This window comes from Canis aureus, chromosome 26 (assembly GCF_053574225.1).
Source record: "Canis aureus isolate CA01 chromosome 26, VMU_Caureus_v.1.0, whole genome shotgun sequence".
Taxonomy (NCBI): Eukaryota; Metazoa; Chordata; class Mammalia; order Carnivora; family Canidae; genus Canis; species Canis aureus.
Window position 1 is genome coordinate 34,751,588 of NC_135636.1, and position 19,603 is coordinate 34,771,190.

General features: G+C 43.3%; 1 protein-coding gene across 8 annotated transcripts in view; it reads right to left on the reverse strand.

Moving 5' to 3' along the window:
• ZHX3 (zinc fingers and homeoboxes 3) overlaps positions 1-19,603 on the reverse strand; it is a 125,885-nt gene that overhangs the window by 26,794 nt on the left and 79,488 nt on the right. The window contains exon 1 of one of the 8 annotated variants that reach the window (XM_077873177.1): positions 18,135-18,256. The exons of the other annotated variants lie outside the window; for them this stretch is intronic. The gene's annotated coding sequence lies outside the window, so the exon portion shown is untranslated. Of the gene's footprint in view, positions 1-18,134; positions 18,257-19,603 lie in introns of those variants that run through there. 8 annotated transcript variants of the gene reach the window in all.

Below are 19,603 nucleotides of genomic sequence, written 5' to 3' on the forward strand. Positions count from 1 at the left end.
AAAATATGGATCAGTGCTCTTGGATTTAATTCACATCATTACTACCAAAACACACTTTGATTTAGCTTAGATTTGACAGGCTCTGAGGAAGAAGTTTGGTAAGGAAAAGAGAAATAGTTAATTCATTTAACAACTGTTTACCAAGCACTTGCCCCATGCCAGGCACTGTTCTAGATGCTACAATATACCATAAACATTAAAAAAGAAACAAACAAAAAACCACAAAATAAACAAAAAATCTCTGCCTTCCTGGAGTTCACATTCTAGTTTGGGCAGTGGGGAGGCAATAAACCAAATAAATGAAATTGTGTGTTAAAAGAGTTGTATTAAGTGCAATGGAGAAAAATTAAGCAGGGAAGGTGGGACGCGGATGAGGTCGCAATGTTAAACATGGTATTTGGATTGGTCTTCTCACCAAAAATGGGACATTGCAGCAGACTTGAAGGTGAGGAAGTGAGCCATCTGGATGTGTGGGGAGAGCATTCTAGGCAGAGGCACATGCTGGCTCACGGACCTTAAAGTGGGAATGTGCCTGGCTGGTTCAAAGGACAGCAAGGCAGCCAGTACAGCTGGATGGGAGTAGTCAAGAAAGCAGGAGGAGATAAGCCCAAGAGGTGAGGAGGCCCACTGCGCAGAACCCTGTGACGACAGAGTTTCTCTAAGATGGGCAGAGCCACGGGGAAAGCTTGGAACAGAGAGGGCTGACAGGCTCCAACGTGCTACGGGATGCCTCTGCTGGCTGTATGGAGAACAGACGGCAGGAAGAAGTGGTGGAGCAGGAAACCTGTCAGGAGGTTATGCCAGCAATCCAGGCAAGAGAAGGCAGCAGTGTGGACCGGGATAGCACAGATGGAGGTGAAGAGAAGTGGCTGGATTCTAAATACATTTGGAAATTAGAGCTGACAAGATTTCCTAAAGGACTAGATGGAGCGTGTGGACACTCTGAGGTCTCTGACCTGAGAGACTGGAAGCATGGCATTGCCAGCAACCAAGATAGATTTGAACCTGCAAAAATCAAAAGCAAATCTGTGCTGCTAAGACTAGAAGGTTCCTTTCTAGGTGTAAAACTGGATGGAGCTGGTTTGGTCAGAAGTGTTTTAGAGAAGTAATGGGTCAGGCTGCTAATGAGCAGGGAGGCTGGGCAAGGGCAACGTTCCCAGTGAAAAGACTTTGCTCTGTGCCAAAAGCTGCTCAAACCCACAGAGAAACTGCAGAGAGGAGGGGAAAGGCGGAAAGATGACAGGCAGGGGTCAGGAGCTGGGGACAGGAGGGTGCTGGGAGCAAACCCAGGATACCCTGAGAGGCAACCAGTTAGAACCTGCACCCGGAAGTGTGGGACAGCTCCTTCCAAAGTTAGATGGTATGTTACCTGCATCCTAAATTGTGCTTCAAGAGTAGATTACTTTATTAAATTTAGAACGAAAGATTTTTAAAAAGCAACATAAATGGTTTGTTCTGGATGTGGTCTTACTTCTGAATTACATTTGTTTTGTTTTAATTGAAATTTTCCAGCATGGGCCAGAGAGTTTACAGGCTAAATAGCTTACAGGAGAGTGAGCTGGCTTGAACCTCTCAAGAACATTCATTCAAAAAAGAACTCTCTGGCTCTCCCCTGTGGATATGACGCTCCTCCCCCCTCCTCCTTCTAGGCTCAGACCGCACTGATGACATTTGCCAGTGGCCTCACTACAAAGTCCAGCAAGATCTTACACTGGAGAAAGGATGCTGAGTTCACTCACAGTAAGAGAAATACTAATTAAAATCACTTAGCATCTCTTTCTTTCATTTACTTTAGAAAAGCTCAGAACGTTTAACAATATACTGTGTTGGCAAGGGTTTGAGGAAATAAAGTACACACACCGCTTGCATGAGTCAAAACCAGTAAAACCTCTACTGAGAACTATGTAACAACAGCTAATGAAACTAGAAATGCTCTTTCCCTTGTTTCAGCAAGTCTGCAGTAATGTCTGTCTAAGGTAATCCACTGTCAACACTATAACAGCATAAGAATGGGAATAACCTCACTATCCACAAAGTTGGGAAGAGAGTAATATGCACCCGCGAACAAGAATGAGGTAACACTTTTATACTATTGTGGATTAATCTTCAAGGTATCTTGATACATCATTTTTAAAAAACCAAAGTGAGGAAGAAAAAAATAGATGTGTGCTTGGGTGTGTGTGTGTGTGTCTATATACACTTAAAACATCTCTAGACAAATACATGAGAACCTAGTAATCCTGACTGCCTCTGGAAAGTGGGAGCAGGGAGTCAGGGAAGCTGTTCCCTGTGAATCCTTTTAAATTTTCAACGATGTGAATGTGCTATGTATTCAAAACAAAAAATTAAAATTTGAATTTATATATAAATGGAAGAAACGTTAGCACATTTCTTGAAACGTGTGGGTTGTTACAAATGGCAATGAGTGGAAAAGTGAGTGGCTAATGGGGTTGGGGAGAGAACAAGAATCTGTGATGAAGGTCAATGCCACGTGGGGCTCCTTTACATGTCAAACTTCTAATAAATGCAGAAGGGCTTTTAGTTGAACTTCTGTACTGGTGTACACGGCCACTTCATCTACAACCCTAAGTATAATACTTACATTTAAATAGATTTCATCTGCCTCCAGCTTAAAACCATAGTCCTAAAGTAACTTAGAAACATCCAAGACAAAGGAATGGGACAATATATACATGGACAATATATGCAATATATAAAAACTCCTATAGCAACCTGCTACCCAGTCTCCATTTGAGTACATCCATGGTCTGGGAGCCTGTTATCACTTGTAACACTTGTAACTATTTATCACAAAGCTTTTCTTAGTTGAGCCTGATTCCCAGGTTCTAGATCTGCCTTTTTTTTTTAAAGATTTTATTTTATTTTATTTATTCATGAGACACACAGGCAGAGGGAGAAGCAGGCTCCATGCAAGAGGCCTGATACGGTACTCGATCCTGGGACCCTGGGATCATGCCCTGAGCCGCTGAGCCACCCACGTGTCCCTAGATCTGCCTTTTTAATTTTTTTTTATTTTTTAAAGATTTTATTTATTTATTCATGAGAGAGAGAGAGAGAGAGAGAGAGAGAGAGAGAGAGGTGGGAGGGGGGCAGAGACACAGGCAGAGGGAGAAGCAGGCTCCATGCAGGGAGTCTGATGTGGGACTCGAGCCCAGGTCTCCAGGATCAGGCCCTGGGCTGAAGGCAGCGCTAAACCACTGAGCCACCAGGGCTGCCCCTAGATCTGCCTTTTGAATGGACACAGAACAAGTGAACTGTGAGACCCATCAACCTCTTTGCCCACCTATCAGCCTTCACACAGTGGAGGTGATCATTTCCCTCCTCGGCCCTCACTTCTGTGGTGTAAGCACCCCAAACTCATTCCACTTTCTCTAATAATTAGCTCTTCAGATACATTCTAATTTGTCCATAGAGCTCTCAAAATGTGGCAGTCAGAGCTGAACAAGCATTCAAGATGTAGCCCAATCAGAAGAGAAATAAACAGAAGCAGTGTTGTAATTATTCTCTCACCATTACTAACTAGTACCACCGGAAATCTATGTAGGTAGATGTTCTTTTTCTCCCCATACAGAAGAGGAACTTGAGGCCCAGAGACGTGAAGTGGCCCCGTGGGACAAGGGAACCTGCTAGAATTTGGCAGGACTGGGATTCTTTCATCATAGGCCATTCTACAATCCTGAGAGAGGAGTTCTGGGCTTTCTTCCCTTTGCCTCTTTGAATTCTACCTTCTTATCCTTTTTTTTAGCCAGGTTATCAGGGGTCATAGCTATGTGGCTCTTGTAGACTGCAGAGGGTCTTGGTGGTGATGGCATGCTCTCCCTTCTCTGAGAATCACAGCCCTTCTTTTCTTTCAGATTTTATTTATTTATTCATATGAGAGAGAGAGAGAGAGAGAGAGGGAGAGATGTAGGCAGAGAGAGAAGCAGACTCCCTGTGGAGAACCGATGTGGTACTCGATCCCAGGACCCCAGGATCACACCCTGAACCAAAAGCAAATGTTCCACTACTGAGCCACCCAGGCGTCCCAATCACAGCCCTTCTAAGACCTTCTCTGAACACCCTTTTAAAGGTCTCAGTCAGGCCCCAGCCTCCATGCTGAAGAGTTCACCATTATAGCACCCTGTTTCCTTCGTAACATTTACCAATATTTGTCACTGCATTTGCATCATCCTTCCATCTTTCCCTGCTTTGCTGTCCCTCCCCCCAGCTAGGCCCTAAGCTCTGTGAGGTCAGGGTTTATATACCCAACAGTATCCTCAGCATCCAGCATGGGGCCTGGCACACAGTAATGATTTTCAGTGAATGAACAGATGAATAAATGTGAGCTGAGAATGGGGTTAAGCATCTGGTATCAGACAGAGCTGGGTTTGTTCCAAAGCACCACCATCATGACCCATGTATTCCTGGGCAAACAACTTCACTCCTCACGATCCAACCGCACACTGGTAAACGGAGTCAGTGATGCCTACCTCACAGGGCTGACGTGCTGCTCAGTGAAACGATATGGAGGGTATGAAAGGCTGTGGCTTGCCTCCTGGTACATGGCGAGCACTCGGTAAGTCACAGTTCCCGCAGCGACTGCTGCTGCTCTAACTCTACTACCTCCCACGCAGAGGCCAGCCATGGAAGGGTGACAATTAAGTGTAACAGCAAAAGGTACATCACTTGTTTTATCCAGCTTCCTGTTTGATTACAGTAAAAAACATATAGCATAAAATTTATCACCTTAACCATTTCTTTACTGTACAGTAGTGTCAACTATATGGACACTGCCATGTGACAGATCTCCAGAACTCTTTTCATCTTGCAAAACTGAAACTCTGTACCCACTGAACAACTTCCTTTCCCCCTCCCCCCAGCCCCTGGAAACCACCATTCTACTTTCTGTTTCTAAGAGTCTGACTGCTTTAATACCTCATCTAAGTGGAGCTATGCAGTATTTGTGTTTCTGTGACTGGCTTATTTTACTTATAATAATATCCTCAAGGTTTATCATCTATGTTGTACCATGTGACAGGATCTCCTTCCTTTTTAAGGCTGAATAATATTCCTCTGTGTGCAGAGACCACATTTGCTGTATCCTCTGTCGATGGATATTCAGGCAGCTTCTACCTTTTGGCTGTCGTGAACAATGCTGCTAGGACCACTGTTGTGCACGAATCTTTTCGAGACCCTGCCTTCAATGCTCTCAGACAACATACAGATCACTCTTCTTCAAGCACTCCGCAAGGCGATGATGCGAGCAGCACGGCCCCACTGTAGCAGTCACATCTGCTTTCGCCCATTAGCTTTCGTCATCAAATTACCTCTCGCTCAAGCTCATTCCCAGCCTTTCCTGGTGCCCTCCAGAGTCCTCTGCTTTTAAGTGAATTTGACAGGTCAAACCTCAAATCTATTTCCTTGTCAAAAAGAGAGGGAAGCAAAGTAAGTGTTTCCTTCACCCTGTCTGTTGGAAAATCTCCAGGGCCCCTGCAGAGTAGGACAGTCCTCCAGGGCCTGAGCAGAAGAGAGTTGCAGGGGGGAAAAAAAGGAGAGAGCTGCAGGAGCCTGAAGCGCAGCCCCTGGAATGAGGTGGGACTGTGCTGATGCCTCAGTTTGCCGAGGGCAGTTTTAACACATTTACTTCAGGAGTAATTTTTTTTTAAGATTTTTATTTATTTATTCATGAGAGACACACACAAAGAGAGAGAGACAGACAGAGAGAGGCAGAGACACAGACAGAGGGAGAAGCAGGATCCATGCAGAGAGCCCCATGTGGGACTCGATCCGGGGACTCCAGGATCACACGCTGAGCCGAAGGCAGACGCTTAACTTCTGAGCCACCCAGGCGTCCCAGGAGTAATGTTTTGAATGTGGCATTTCATCAGGAAGTTCTGTTTCCCTTGACAGGTAAGATGAAATTACATTCACTGGGTTTATCAGTCTTGTGACTTAAAACCAGAGCAGTTCTACATAAATCCACCTCCGAGCTTATGATGCCCAGTCAGAAGAACCAACTGGATTTGATTAACAGGTTCCACATTTTCCTGGAACTCCTCAGGGTCACAGTCACTTTTAAGTTATTGTCCTGAAGGACAGCAGAACACAGGTGTTGGGAGCCAGATAGAAGACACATTTGGGGCCTTCTGGGGACTCTTGGATCTGTCTTGAGGTACCTTAGAGTCCCAAGATCACGCAGAGGTAATGAGGAGTAATAGGTCTCAGCACCTGAGCCTTCTCTAGTCTATAAAGCAGTAAAGTCAATGAGAAATCATGAAAGTAAGAGTGGCTGTGACTGCGCAAATATAAAACAATTATTTATTCCCAGGCATCATCACACCAGGCATAACGTACACACATCTCCCTATTTCCATCTCAATCCTCTTCCTATGGTACATGTGCGCACACATGCATGCTCACCACCAACACTCAGGAGAGTATTTGGGGACATGTAACTTTTGGTGTGAACTAGTAAGCAAATCTATGTTCTTTTCATGAGATTTCCAGAGCTTAAATCAAAATTTTCTTAGAAATTCTCGAGGGCACACATGAGAACTGATGCAATGCACCTACCATCACAGATTTGGTATAAATTGTATTTGCTTATCCAATTTTTAAAGGCTACTTTAATACTACATGTTGGTTTGGTGGTAATGTTTCTATGACAATCTTAGACAATGAAATTTCATCTGACTTTCCTTAAAATACCACTTAGCTCTCATAAGAATAGAAATCATCCCTTTAATTGGCCCTCTCTCGTCCTCCCTCCGCCCCCACAGAGCCAGCCTCCACCACCCCGCTTCTTCAACTTCCTCCCTCAGCCGGTCTTTGGCATGCTGAAGGCCCATTCCCTCCTCCCATTCTGTCCAACCTACTTGCACCAAGGTCATCGGTCAAGTGGCTCTTTCCAAATTCTCAGCCAGTCTCAAAGTCATTCAGGACCCAAAGGAGGTTAAGACCCACACCTCTAAAAGCCCTTCATAAGGCAACAAAGCCCCTGCCCTGGAACTTGCAATCTCCTATACTCAAATGACATCCAAATCACCCTTGCCAGCTCTAAACTATCTGCCAAGCTCCAAATCCATCACTTCCAAGTGCCATTGGTCCCTGTAAGTCTTTATTTTTTAATTTTATGTATTTATTTTTTTAAAGTAGGCTTCATGCCCTACTTTTAAAGTAGGCATAGAGCCCAACACAGGGCTTAAAGTCACAATCCTGATATTAAGACCTTAGCTGAAATCAAGAGTTGGATGCTCAACCAACTGAGTCACCCAGGTGCCCCAGTAGCTGTTGGTCTTTAAAAACTATACACTTAAGTTTCTGCTTCTCCTTACACCTTGGCATTCACCCTCAAAACAAATTAAAAAAAATAAGCAAAAAAATTCAGCCATCATGTTTTATTGCCTAAATCTTCACCATGGATTTAAAAAAATATATCGTGGTAAAATACACATAGTGTAAATTTACCATCTTACTGATTTTTAAGTGTATAGTGGCTTTAAGTACATTCCCATCGTGATGTAACCATCACCACCACGTACCTCTAGAACTCTCTTATCTTGCAGAACAGAAACTCTGTCCCCATTAAACAGTAACTCCTCATTCCCTCCCCCTTAACCCCTGGAAGCCACTGTTCTGCTATCTCTATAAATTTGACTACTCTAGGTACCTCATATAAGTGGAATCACATTGTATTTGTACTTTTGTTATTGGCTTATTTTACTTAACATAATGTCTTTGAAGTTCATCCATCTGTTGGAATTCCTTTGTAAGGCTGAATAATATTCCCTTGTATATATATTTATCCATTTTATTTATTCATTCATTCATCCATGGACATTGGAGTTGCTTCCATCTTTTGATTATTGTGACTAATGCTATGAACATGGGTATACAAATAGCTCTTTGAGTCCTTGCTTTCAATTCTTTTGGGCATATATCCAGAAGTGGAATTGCTGGATCATATGGTAATTCTACATTCAACTTTCTGAGTAACTACCATATTGTTTTCCACAGCAGCTGCTTTTCTTCTTTTTATAGTAGCCACCCTAATGGATATAAAGTGGTATCTTGTGGTTTTGATTTGCATTTCTCCAATGATTAATGATGTTGGGCACCTTTTCATATGCCTTTTGGCCATGTACTTAACTCCTTTGGAGTAATGTCTATTCAATCCTTTACCCATTTTAAGACAGGCTTTGTTCTTCTTGTTGTTGAATTGTAGGAGTTCTTTCTATATTCTAGATATTAACTCCTTATCAGATATGTAACTCACAAATATTTTCTTCTACTCCATGGTTTGGCTTCCCACTTTGTTGAATATGTCCTTTGAAGCACAGAAGTTTTTCATTTTGATGTAGCACAACTTACCTATTTTTTCTTTTGTTGCCTAAGCTTTTGGTAATATATCCAAGAAATCATTGCCAAATCAGTCATGAAGCTCTTCCTCTACATTTTCTTCTAAGACTTTTATAGTTTCAGCTCTTACACTTAGGTCTCTGATCCATTTTAAGTTATTTTTGTATATGGTATAAGGTAAGGGTCCACCATCATTCTTTTATATGTGGATATGTAATCTTCCCAGCACCATTAGTTAAAAAGTGTCCCTTTTCCTATTAAATGATCTTGGCATTCTCATCAAAAATCATTTGACTATATGTGTAAGAGTTTATTTCTGGGCTTTCTATTCTATTACATTGGTCTATATATGTCATCATAAATAATTTTCAATATTAAACACATGTTGAAACAGTATTTTGGATATACTGGGCTCCATACATTCTTAAAATTAATTTCATCTTTTTTTTTCTTTTTACTTTTTCAATGTGGTTCCTAAAACATTTTAAATCACACATGTGGCTTTCATTATATTTCTATTGGCCAGTGCAGCTCTCAGTGGTCTGAACTTGGGCCACCAGCAATGTAGAGGGCAACAGGTGACACCATGGGATTAAATGGTAGTTTGCAAGCTCCTTTCCTTTTGTGTTTACCCCTAGAGTACTCAGGGATCAGGAGAGTAGTGTGGTTGAGAACTGGGGTTTTTTTTTTTTTAATCAGGCAAGCTCAGGTTTCAATTTTCACGACCTGCTCTGTCCAGAACAGCAGCCATTAGCTACATATGCCTAGTAGGTACTCGAAATGTGGCTAGTGTGAATTAAGATGCACTGATAACTGTTGAATTCAGACTAGATTTCAAAGACTTAGTACCAAAAAAAGTGATGTGAAATATCTCATTAGTAACCTTTACATTAATTACATGTTGAAATATTAACATTTTTTAAAGATTTTACTTGAGAGAGGGTGAGTGAGCATGAGTGGTAGAGAGGGGGAGAAGCTAGGAGCCTGACATGAGACTCAATCCCAGGACCCTGAGGATCATGATTCCAGCTGAAGGCAGATGCTTAACTCACTGAGCTACCCAGGTACCCCAAACTACCAACACTTTTTATAGACTGAGTTAAATAAAAATATATTAAAATTTAATTCCATTTATTTTTTTAAAGATTTATTTGAGAGAAAGTTCAAGATTTTAAAGATTTATTTATTTGAGAGAAAGTTCAAGTTCTCATGTGCATGCACACAAGCAAGGGAGGGCGACAGAGGGAGAGAAGCCAAAAACTTGCTCAACGCAGAGCCCCACACAGGATTCCAGGTCACAACCCTGAGATCATGACCTGAGCCGAAATTAAGAGTTGGACTCTTAACCAACTGAACCATCTAGGCCCATATCTCTTATTTTTAATAGATTTTTTAAAAAATAAGCTTTAGTTGCACAGGGAGATTGAGTAGGTTTCCCAAATCACTCCTACTCTCACATCACACATGCACAGCCCCTACCAGAGTGGTACGTTTCTTACAACTGATGAACCTGCATGGACACATCATCACCCAGAGTCCATAGTCTACATTACAAATTCATCCTTGATGCTCTATACTCTATGGGTTTGGACAAGTTTACAATGACTTGTATCTACCATTATAGCATCATACAGAATAGTGTTATTGTCCTAAAAACCCTCTGTGCTCCGCCTATTTATCTCTCCCTCCCCCTATCCCCTGGCAACCACTAACCTTTTTACTGTCTTTAGTCTTGCCTTCTTCAGAATGTCATATAGTTGGAATCATATAGTACTAGTCTTTTTGGAATGGCTTCTTTCACTTAGTAATACGCATTTAAGGTTCCTCAATGTCTTTTCAAGGCTTGATAGCTCATTTCTTTTCTTTTTTTTTTTTTAATGTTGCTCCTAGAATTTTAAAATAACATATGGCAGCTCATGTTATGTTTCTGTTGGATACTTGTTGGCTTGTATGGGCCGTTTTTCAGTCTGGCATATGCCTGTCTCTTCAGCCACTCAAGGTCATGCCTGGCCTGGCTACCCCTAGGTTCACTGCACCCTGATACTCCAGCCTCCTTGCCTTCACATATACTAGAGTCCCCTCACTAGAGCCTTAACTCCCTTATCCCTGAAGACTAATTCATGTTCAGACCCAGTTCAAATAGGACATCTTCACTGAAGCTTTTCTAAATTTCTACTGCACTTAAGTCACCTTTACACACTTTATATTGTTTCTTTCTTTTTTTTTTTTTAGTATTGTGTCTGATTTTTCCTCTAGATTATGAGTTCTCCTTGAACTTAGAGAAGAGGTTTTGTTCATCTTTGGATCTTCAATTTCTAGCACGGGACCTGACATTCTATAGGCACTCAAACATATTGAGTGGATAAATGAATGAAAGAAACACAACAAAAATCAGATTATCCTCCAATGAGAGATGACATATCCACTTAATAATCAAACAGCTCAGAAAAGTATCTTAAATGCAATAAACCAGACTGAGGTTAAAAAAAAAAAAGAGCTCAAATTATTCACAAGCTAAAATTTGTGTTTTAAGTCAAATCAGCACCTTAGTAACATTTATAAAGTGTGTCACAATTAAGAGGTAGTAAACCAGCCCCCTAATGGTTAGCAGATCCTGAATGGCTTGGAAATATGGGGACTGGCTACAGAAACTGGATGGTTAAAACCACCACATTCTGTATCCATTAGCTGACAGCCCAGATCCCACCAGAATAGAGGCACTGGAACTGAGTCTTTGATGTCGTTTCCACAGAAAGCCACCAAAATGATTAAAGGGTTGGAAAATGAGATTTATGGGGAATGGCCAGAGGAACAGAGACAATGCTGCAGACAAGAGAAAAAGCCGAAGGGTGACTTAATGGCCATCTTCAATCATTGTTATTACACAGATGATGGTGGCCAGATGGTTTCCATTTCCACCAAAAAAAGAACACTGAAAATGGACTTAAGCTGCAGCCTAAGTGGTCTAGTTTTAAAGAAAGAACTTAACAGCTAACAACTAGCAGTATATAGCAAAGCTGACTCAGAATGTCTATGGTGTGGCCACTTCCAAATGTCTTTAATTATGCTAATGGGTGGGGTATGTTTGGGCCTTCAACAATCTTTTGTTGAGGGCAAATCCTCAGCTGGTTAATCTTCAAACGAATCCCATAACATACAACCTTAGGAATGGAAAAGAAAGATATGAAATTGAAACACAGCACCCTCTGGTGTACGTAACTGTCTTTCAATCAAGGGAAGATTCTTGACATAGAAAAGTATTTCTCAAAATACAAGGTTCAAACCAAAAAAGAGTCAAGGGAAACCTACACCAGGCTAGTCCTGGTATTCATTTAATTGCTACTTCCATCTTTTTCCAGCTCCTACTGTGGCACTTTCCTCTTGGAAAGCAAGAAGCCTCGACACAGGCAACCTCAACCTCTGATCATGGCTATCTCCCAATCAACTTCTGAATGAATTCAGGCTCTGATACATCAGCCGGCAGGTGAACATTTCATTATAAGGCATGGCAATGCTTCCTACCAGATCATGTGCATTTGCCCTGCACTCAAGAGGACGTTACATACAGCAGTTAGTGTGTGCTCCTGAGCTGTCATGGCGTACATGGCCCTTCCTTATCAGCATCTGTCTCAAGAATGCCAACAGGCCACTTTTAGATCCTCCTAGGCTATGTACTCTGAAACGTTCTGCATATCCCTTCCTTTATTTTAAATGAAGTACAAGATAGTCTACCAATGCAGAAAGTCTGTAAATCAATCAAGAGTGTTTCAAGGTCCTCTCCACAGCTTCAGTCATCTTGGTGCTGAGTGGAAACTTCATTTACGTGACACGTGTGACTCATTTCTGCAAAGCAACTAGTATATCCTAGACGAAGAAAACACAGGCCTGTGTCCAAGATTCACAATCCAGTGGGGGAGACAGAGAGATATAGGTGTAAACAGATACAAGTTGAAAGCTGAAGCTCAAAGCTGTGAGTGCCAACAGAGGTCGGAGGTCAGGGGAAAGGCAGTGGAAACACCAGAGAAGAACTTACACCCTGTGGGAGCAGGTCTTACAGGGTGAGAAGGCATCCCCCAAGCAGGTCACCACTGGGAGAACAGGGCCATAGAACACACTTCCCCGCCTGTCTTGAAGGCTTCCTTGAGGAGACATGAGACATGAGAAATGCACCAGAATAAGCTGACCTCTACACATATCTAAGTACCAACAAACAAACAAAAATGATGCAGATTGGGCCCTGGCCTGATGGAGGTATGAGCAGGCCAGAGTGGAAAGCACTAGGAGACAAGGGGGCCTGCCTGGCTGGGAAGCTCCTGCCCAACAAGCCAGGAGCCTTGCTTGAGCTCAGCTCCCTTGTAGCACCGGCGATGATGTGCTATAACTGTGGAACCAGCTCCCTCCCCCAGGAAACTGTGGGCTGAGGCAAGGGCTGTATCTTCTTATCACTGTACCTCTATCACTCAGCACAGACGGAGCTGAAGCAAAATGTGATGAGTAAATGCGTCCATATGCATGATTAGGATGTAAAGAGCAGAGCTCTGGACCTGTAATCCCAAACACTTTCCAGTGTCAAGTTCACTTTGTTCTGCCTCTCCTCATAAACTACCCATCCTCACCTGGTTCGTGTTTTCCTATCCTTTCATTTTACCCTCATAAACCAATCCCCATCCTCCCACTGGGAGAAGGGGGTAGATATTCCTGTCCCCAGTCAAGAGTGGCCTATGTCAAACTGATAAACAACCAAGCCAAAGTAGTACCAGAGAATTGGCTTCTCAAGCACTCCAAAGAATGAGCCAGTCCTGCGTCGCGAGGAAAAAGAGAAACCCAACCCGATTACAGTGTAAAAATAGGTCAGTGCTTGAATACAGCCCTTCGGGTTACTGGCAGCAAGCCCCTTTTGGTTCTGACTCTAGTGTCACAAGAAAGTGGCAGCACAGTCTTAGAATAAGGGCTCCATAGCCAGCTGGCGGTCTCAGCCTGGCCTTCTAGAAGCAGCACATCGGGCCAGGCAAATACTGGGGATCTCAGTAAGCCTACGTCACTGCTGACATGAAATACCAGAGTTGGTAAGTTCTGTTTTGTTTTGAACAAATTAGGAGACAATTTAAGGTTGTCCTTATGTTAAGTCGCTCTCCCTTGCATTCAGTATTCTCTCTCCCTTGCATTCAGCTATACTTTATTTAATAAGAAGAAATGAATAGGGTTCAGCTAGCTTGCTTATACCAATGCCAGGCCAATAGAAGCTTCTTTGCCATGAGAGAGTTATAGTTATGAATTATTGCTATGTTCTACTTGCAACAAATTCTGTGTGTGTACCTGTGTGTGCATGGCTGGGAGGGATGTCAAAATTTTGGTTCTATGTCAAAAACTCATTGTATATGGTTAAAAAAAAAAAAAGCTAGGAACTACTGGTCAAGAATCTGTGGCAACATAGAGAAGGTGAAGAAAAGAGCATCTGAGCAATAGCAAAGAGCATATTTCATAAGAGCAGCGATTGACATTTATCAAACACAAGGTTCCAGAGTGCTCTTCTGGTAGAGTAATTCTAAAACGTTCCAGAATAGTCCATTGATATATTTTTCTATAAAAATAGCCCTAGCTCATATAGTATCTAGCGCACATGTCTTTTCAAACTGCAATATCTGAGGTAAGGGCTCTGTGGAGGACCACTCAGCCTCAGCAATAATGATATGTACACAGTGGGTATCTATTAAACACACTGGTTACAGGAGTTCACCTGCAGTGTCCTTCTTTACTAGCAGAAACAAGGGGGCCATAATGATGTGTTCCCATCCAAGACCCAATTTGTTGCATGAGACTGAACTTCAGTTCAGTTCCCTTGATACTAAAGCACTCAATACCCTGTATTTGTTTGCCTGTGTGTAGAGCTGACAGGTGCAGGGTCTGAAAAGCTGAGCTGAATCTTAATGTAGACATCTAAATTAATTAGAATTTATATTTCAACTATTTCTAACAAAAGTTGAGATAACAAGACTAAATAGGAGGGAAAAAAGGGTAATAAAGGATTCAGAGAAGGAACTAGAAAGAGGGAAAGAAGAAAAAGGAAACACCCAAGCAATGCCTTCTCTACCAAAAAAACATTTTTGGAGAAATTTACATTACCATTTTAACATCTATTCAATACGAAAACACGACAGGAATTTATACATTCAGTTTTCCTAACTTTGTATTTCATTAATCAAAATCTTCAGATAAATTTGAAAAATACTAATACATACACAAGACATTTCCTTAATTTGCAGAAATCTATAAGCAATTCATGCTTTGCCAAGATGAGGCACTCTAACCCCTGTTCCCCCACCTCCTCCAAGGTACTGTCGTGGTCCACAGATTAGAATCACTAACATATACAGAATTAAAGCTACCAAGTGCCATTTGGATTCTAAGGTACAAGTAATGAAATCCACTAACTCAAATGGCTTACATCATGAAGGAAGTTTAGTGGCACAGGTAACGGGAAGTCCAGAGGTTGGGTTTGATACCACTGCTCTACAACGAAAACAAGGGCCTTTCTTTTCTCTCTACTTTGTTAGCTGCATCCTACGAATATTTCCCTAATTAAAGTAAGATGGGGGCAGCCCCGGTGGCGCAGCGGTTTAGCGCCACCTGCAGCCCAGGGCATGATCCTGGAGTCCCAGGATCGAGTCCCACGTCGGGCTCTCTGCATGGAGCCTGCTTCTCTCTCTCTCTCTCTCTCTGCATCTCTATGAATAAATAAATAAAATCTTAAAAAAAAATAAAGTAAGATGGATGTGGCAGTCCCAGGCTCCATGTCCCACACCATCTAGAAGGACACAGAGAGGACTGGCTTTGGGAAGGCCTCTCAAAACACTGAGGAGCTTTCTTACCAAATCCTTAGCAAACATTCTGATGTCCTGAGCTGAGTCATATGCCTGGCACTAAACCTTGGCACTGACTGCCGCTGGGTTAATCACTGCAGCACATTCGAGGGGTTACCTGACTGCGTTTACACAATCAAGACCCATCCCTGGAGCTGAGGGTGGGACTGAGCCCTCTTTACTGGAAGACAAAAACAAATATTGTCTGTTTACTATGGAAGGGAGTGCTAGAGAGACAGGGAAAATTACAATGTTCTCCACATCTCACCTGGTACTGTATTTGACTCGGAGATCCCTAGTATCAAGGGCAAACTTGAAAATGCATTTTGAGTGCACTCTATTATTTAACAAAGATGGACATTCACTCTTACATGGAGACAAAGTCTCTTGGAGGTAAACTCAAGGAGAAACATGTCTCAGAACTCTTTTTAAGGGGAAATGGGCAAAGGTGAGGAAGTAGGCTAAATTTGGAAAGATACCGTACAACACAAACAGCTATTCTATACACTGATCCTCCAGAAGGCAGAGGACATCTCAGTAAATCCTAACCAAGCAAAAGGGCTGAGATGAAATGATCTAACTTACTATAAAAAGTAGGCACTGATTTATCTTAGACCCCTCCTTGTGTACCAAATTTTTAAGAATGAGCCAGACCAATTTTAAAACATGACTGCTAGAGGTTTTTAAGTTCTGTTATTATCAGATTACCTACTTGAGCATATGTTTGTATACAGATGTGTATTCCTGTCACTTATTTCAAATAAAAAATACCTGAGTACTATGAAATGCTCAGCTCCATGCTAAGAAATACAGTAGAAATGGGAGAGTGCAAATCCACAATGTCTCTGCCCTCAAGGAGAAGAACCACACCACCACCACCACCACCGGCCGAAAAAAAATTACTGTTAGGCACTGTGCCAACTGCTTCCCATTTATTTCCTCATTTAATTTAATCCTTGAAACAATCCTATGAGCTAAGTATCATCAATCAATTTACTCAGAAACCAAAGTTGAACAGCTAAATAACTTTACTCAGGTCACACAAGCAATAGGCAACAGCTGGGATTCAAATCCAGGTCTTCCTGACTCCAGAGCTACACTCATAACCTATGGCACATCTGGTTGGCAAGAAAACAGACACAAACATCCTGTAAGAGTGAACAGCATAAGAAAGTATACTAGAGTTAAGAGCTAAGTCTTGGGATGTAGGGTTAAGTGCCCCTGGATTCAGAGGAAACCAAAGAAGGCATGTCATGTTAGGAGGAGCCATCATAAGCCGCTGTTATGTGAGCCCTATAGATACTGATGTCCAGCTGATCATACACCATCCATCCCCCGGCCTCTGACTCATGACCTACTCATGTAACATTTCTTGATTATTAACCACTGATAAAAATGGACGGCCGATGACATTTCTGCAGGCCTTAGGATGTTTTTTAGCTATTGTCAAGGATGGAATCAGTTCTTTCTTTGATATGCACAGACTACTTCTCTGTTCTAGAGATAAGGCCATACATAGAAGAAGTAAGTTTTAAATTCTCTGGGCAAATACTAGAAGGGATTTCCACTGTTTGGATATTTAGATGGTTTTTATAACCCTAGCCCTAGGAATATATGACAAATGCCTTTGCACATGGGATCAATTTTCACTAACCTCTCAGCACTGTGGGAAAAAGGTAAATGTAATATAACGTGTGAACAAAACGTACTACTACTTCCTCTGTGCTGGTCTCCATGTACCAAGAAGCCGTGGGAGCGAATGGATGGATGAAGTGTCCCTCTCATGCCTCAGCAGCCTCCTTACAAGGCAGCTGACCTGCCTACCCAGGTCAGGGAGACCTCCCAACCTTCAGGATATGGTTCTAGGGCCCCAGTGTTCCGAGAGAGAGAAACAGCTCCTTATCAAAGCAGTGGGAAGTCAGGAGCCAATGACTCAGGAGAAACAGGTGAACATTTCAGCACTCTAGTACTTTCACAACGAAAAAGATGTGCTACTGGCCCAACGCCAGTAGGGCCTCTATGTATTCTCACAGGTGTGATGGTGAGGTGCTACCCGGAATTAAGATTGCTGCTATCAAGGCAAAGGGAAACAATTCGGTTTTCAGGGTCACATCAGGGACCTTAGATTTATTTTTCAGCCTCAACCTACATTTGATGGACTACTGTGTGACAGGCTCTGTGCTAACATCTCACAGCCTCAAATAATCCTAGGAAATAGACATTATCTTGATCTTACTTGTGTAGAAGCTGAAACTCAGGGAAGTTCTGTCTATTGTCACAGAGCTGGAATGTTATAGCTAGCTATTAGACTGAATCCCCTAATGTCAAGTCCAGTGTTCATTCCATGTTGTATCACGGACTCTCCTAGTGCAAAAGATGTGGGGCCTTGGAATACTATTATTCTATAAACTGGAGTTTGGATGGTCATCCTCATTAGGACCAAGCTCTTATTTTTGCTTCAAGAAAAAAAGAACAAGCCAAGTTGAAGGGGACTTTCAGAAGGCAAAGGGTGATTAGGTGTTGCAACAGACAGACAAGCAGTCTGGAAACCTGAAGGTGAGGACCTGCTCTGACTGAGCAGGGTGAAGAAAAACTTCAGAGCGGTAAGGCCACCTACCAGGGAGGAGGAGCTTTTGAGGTTAACAATAGACCCCCAGGACAGACACAGAGGTAGACAAGCAAAAAGAAGTTCATAAGGCGCTGGGGTGGCTCAGTCGGTTGAGCGTCCGCCTTCAGCTCAGGCCATGATCCTGGGGTCCTGGGATGGGGGGCGGGCGGCAGACTCCCTGCTCAGTGAGGAGTCTGCTGCTCCCCTCTGCCCCTCCCCTCCATCTCCCCCTGCTCCTGCTGTCTCTCAAATAAATAAATAAATCTTTAAAAAAGAAAGAAAGAGAGAGAGAGAGAGAACCAACCTACCTTGTGTGGGAAATCCCTTAGATCAGGGTTTCTCAACCTTGGTACAGACGCTTTAGACCAGGCAATTCTTTGTTCTAGAGGGCTGTCCTGTGTATTGTAGGATATTTAGCAATGTCTCTGACCTTTACCCACCAGGTGCCTACAGCACCTCCTGCCCCACCCCCTTGTTGTAACAATCAAAAAGGTCTGTGGACACTGCCAATTGTGTCCTGCCAAGCACCACTACCTTAGATGAAGGTGTGGCAGCCACTGGGGCCTGGACAATAGGAAGGGGGAACTATGAACCACATAGGAAAGGAAGCAGAGAGCCCCAGTGTCCTTTCATCAACTCCCCCAGGTATGGACTCTGACAACACTTGGACAAATGGAGCCAAAAGTGATCCCACCATGGAGTCCCTTTGAAGAATGCCCAGCTGGACCCGGGCTGGGAGCAAAACGTCTGCAGGACGAGAGAAAGGATTCTAGATCTAGGCAACTTGGCAAGGGCAAATCTTCAGTCTTCTCTCCTTTCAGTAACCTGAAACAAGAGAGAAACACCCAGGGAGGAGGATCTGAGAGGACCCGGATGAGGAGAACCACTAGTGTGTGAGATGCCCATGTACGAGGTGGCTATGACCACAATGTCAGCTGTGCCTGAGCCTTCAGTGGCCACCTCCCCTGCCCGCACTCTCCCCTTGGGCTGCGGCTGCCCAGGCTAGGCCAAAGCACCTGGGATACCCACTCCTGGGAGCCAGGGAGGAAACAGGAGAAGGAAGCGGTGTGGACTGGAGCACCCCGAGGTGAGAGGGTGAGAGCCTGATAGAGTTCACAAAGGTGTCCATGTTCCTCAGTAAGGAGAAAACCAGGTGGAACTGGTCTGGGGGTCTGAGGAAAGGAAAGAGGCAGAGAAAGGAACGTTCACAAAGTGCCAATTCTGGGTAAGGCACGTCACGTGGGCTACCGCGTGCGATTTTCATGGCATCACGTGATACCCGTGAACAGTATGGGTGTTATCATCATCTCTTTACAGTGGAGGAAAGTGAGCTGTACGGAGGCAACCGATGGAGGGCCTCCCCAGCTACCCAGAGGCCCCGGGCATGGCTGGAAGTCTCCTCTGGGCTGGGGCTCCTCTGGGCTCCAGGGCCCACAGCGTGAGCTGGAGCTGCTGTCTGTTCCACTAGATACACTGTCAAGGGCTGTGTTTAGGGTTCTGCGTCTCCAGCATTTCCTTCTGTGCCAGGCACAGGCCCTAGAGCTGTGAGGAAGCAAGAGCTAATGCAAGGCAGACAAAGAACCCGCCTCGGCCCAGCGGTGTGAATTTACAGCCCAACTAATGAGCGCGCCCGCTTACATAAGTGTTTCTCCTGCTATGCTCTGCTCGGCAGCCACTTGAGGAAAGCAGGGCTGGCTTTTCCTGCGCTATATATAATCTCTGTTTTGGCAGGGGAGCATGCTACAGTGCTGCAGCTCGGTCACATTAGAGATTAATT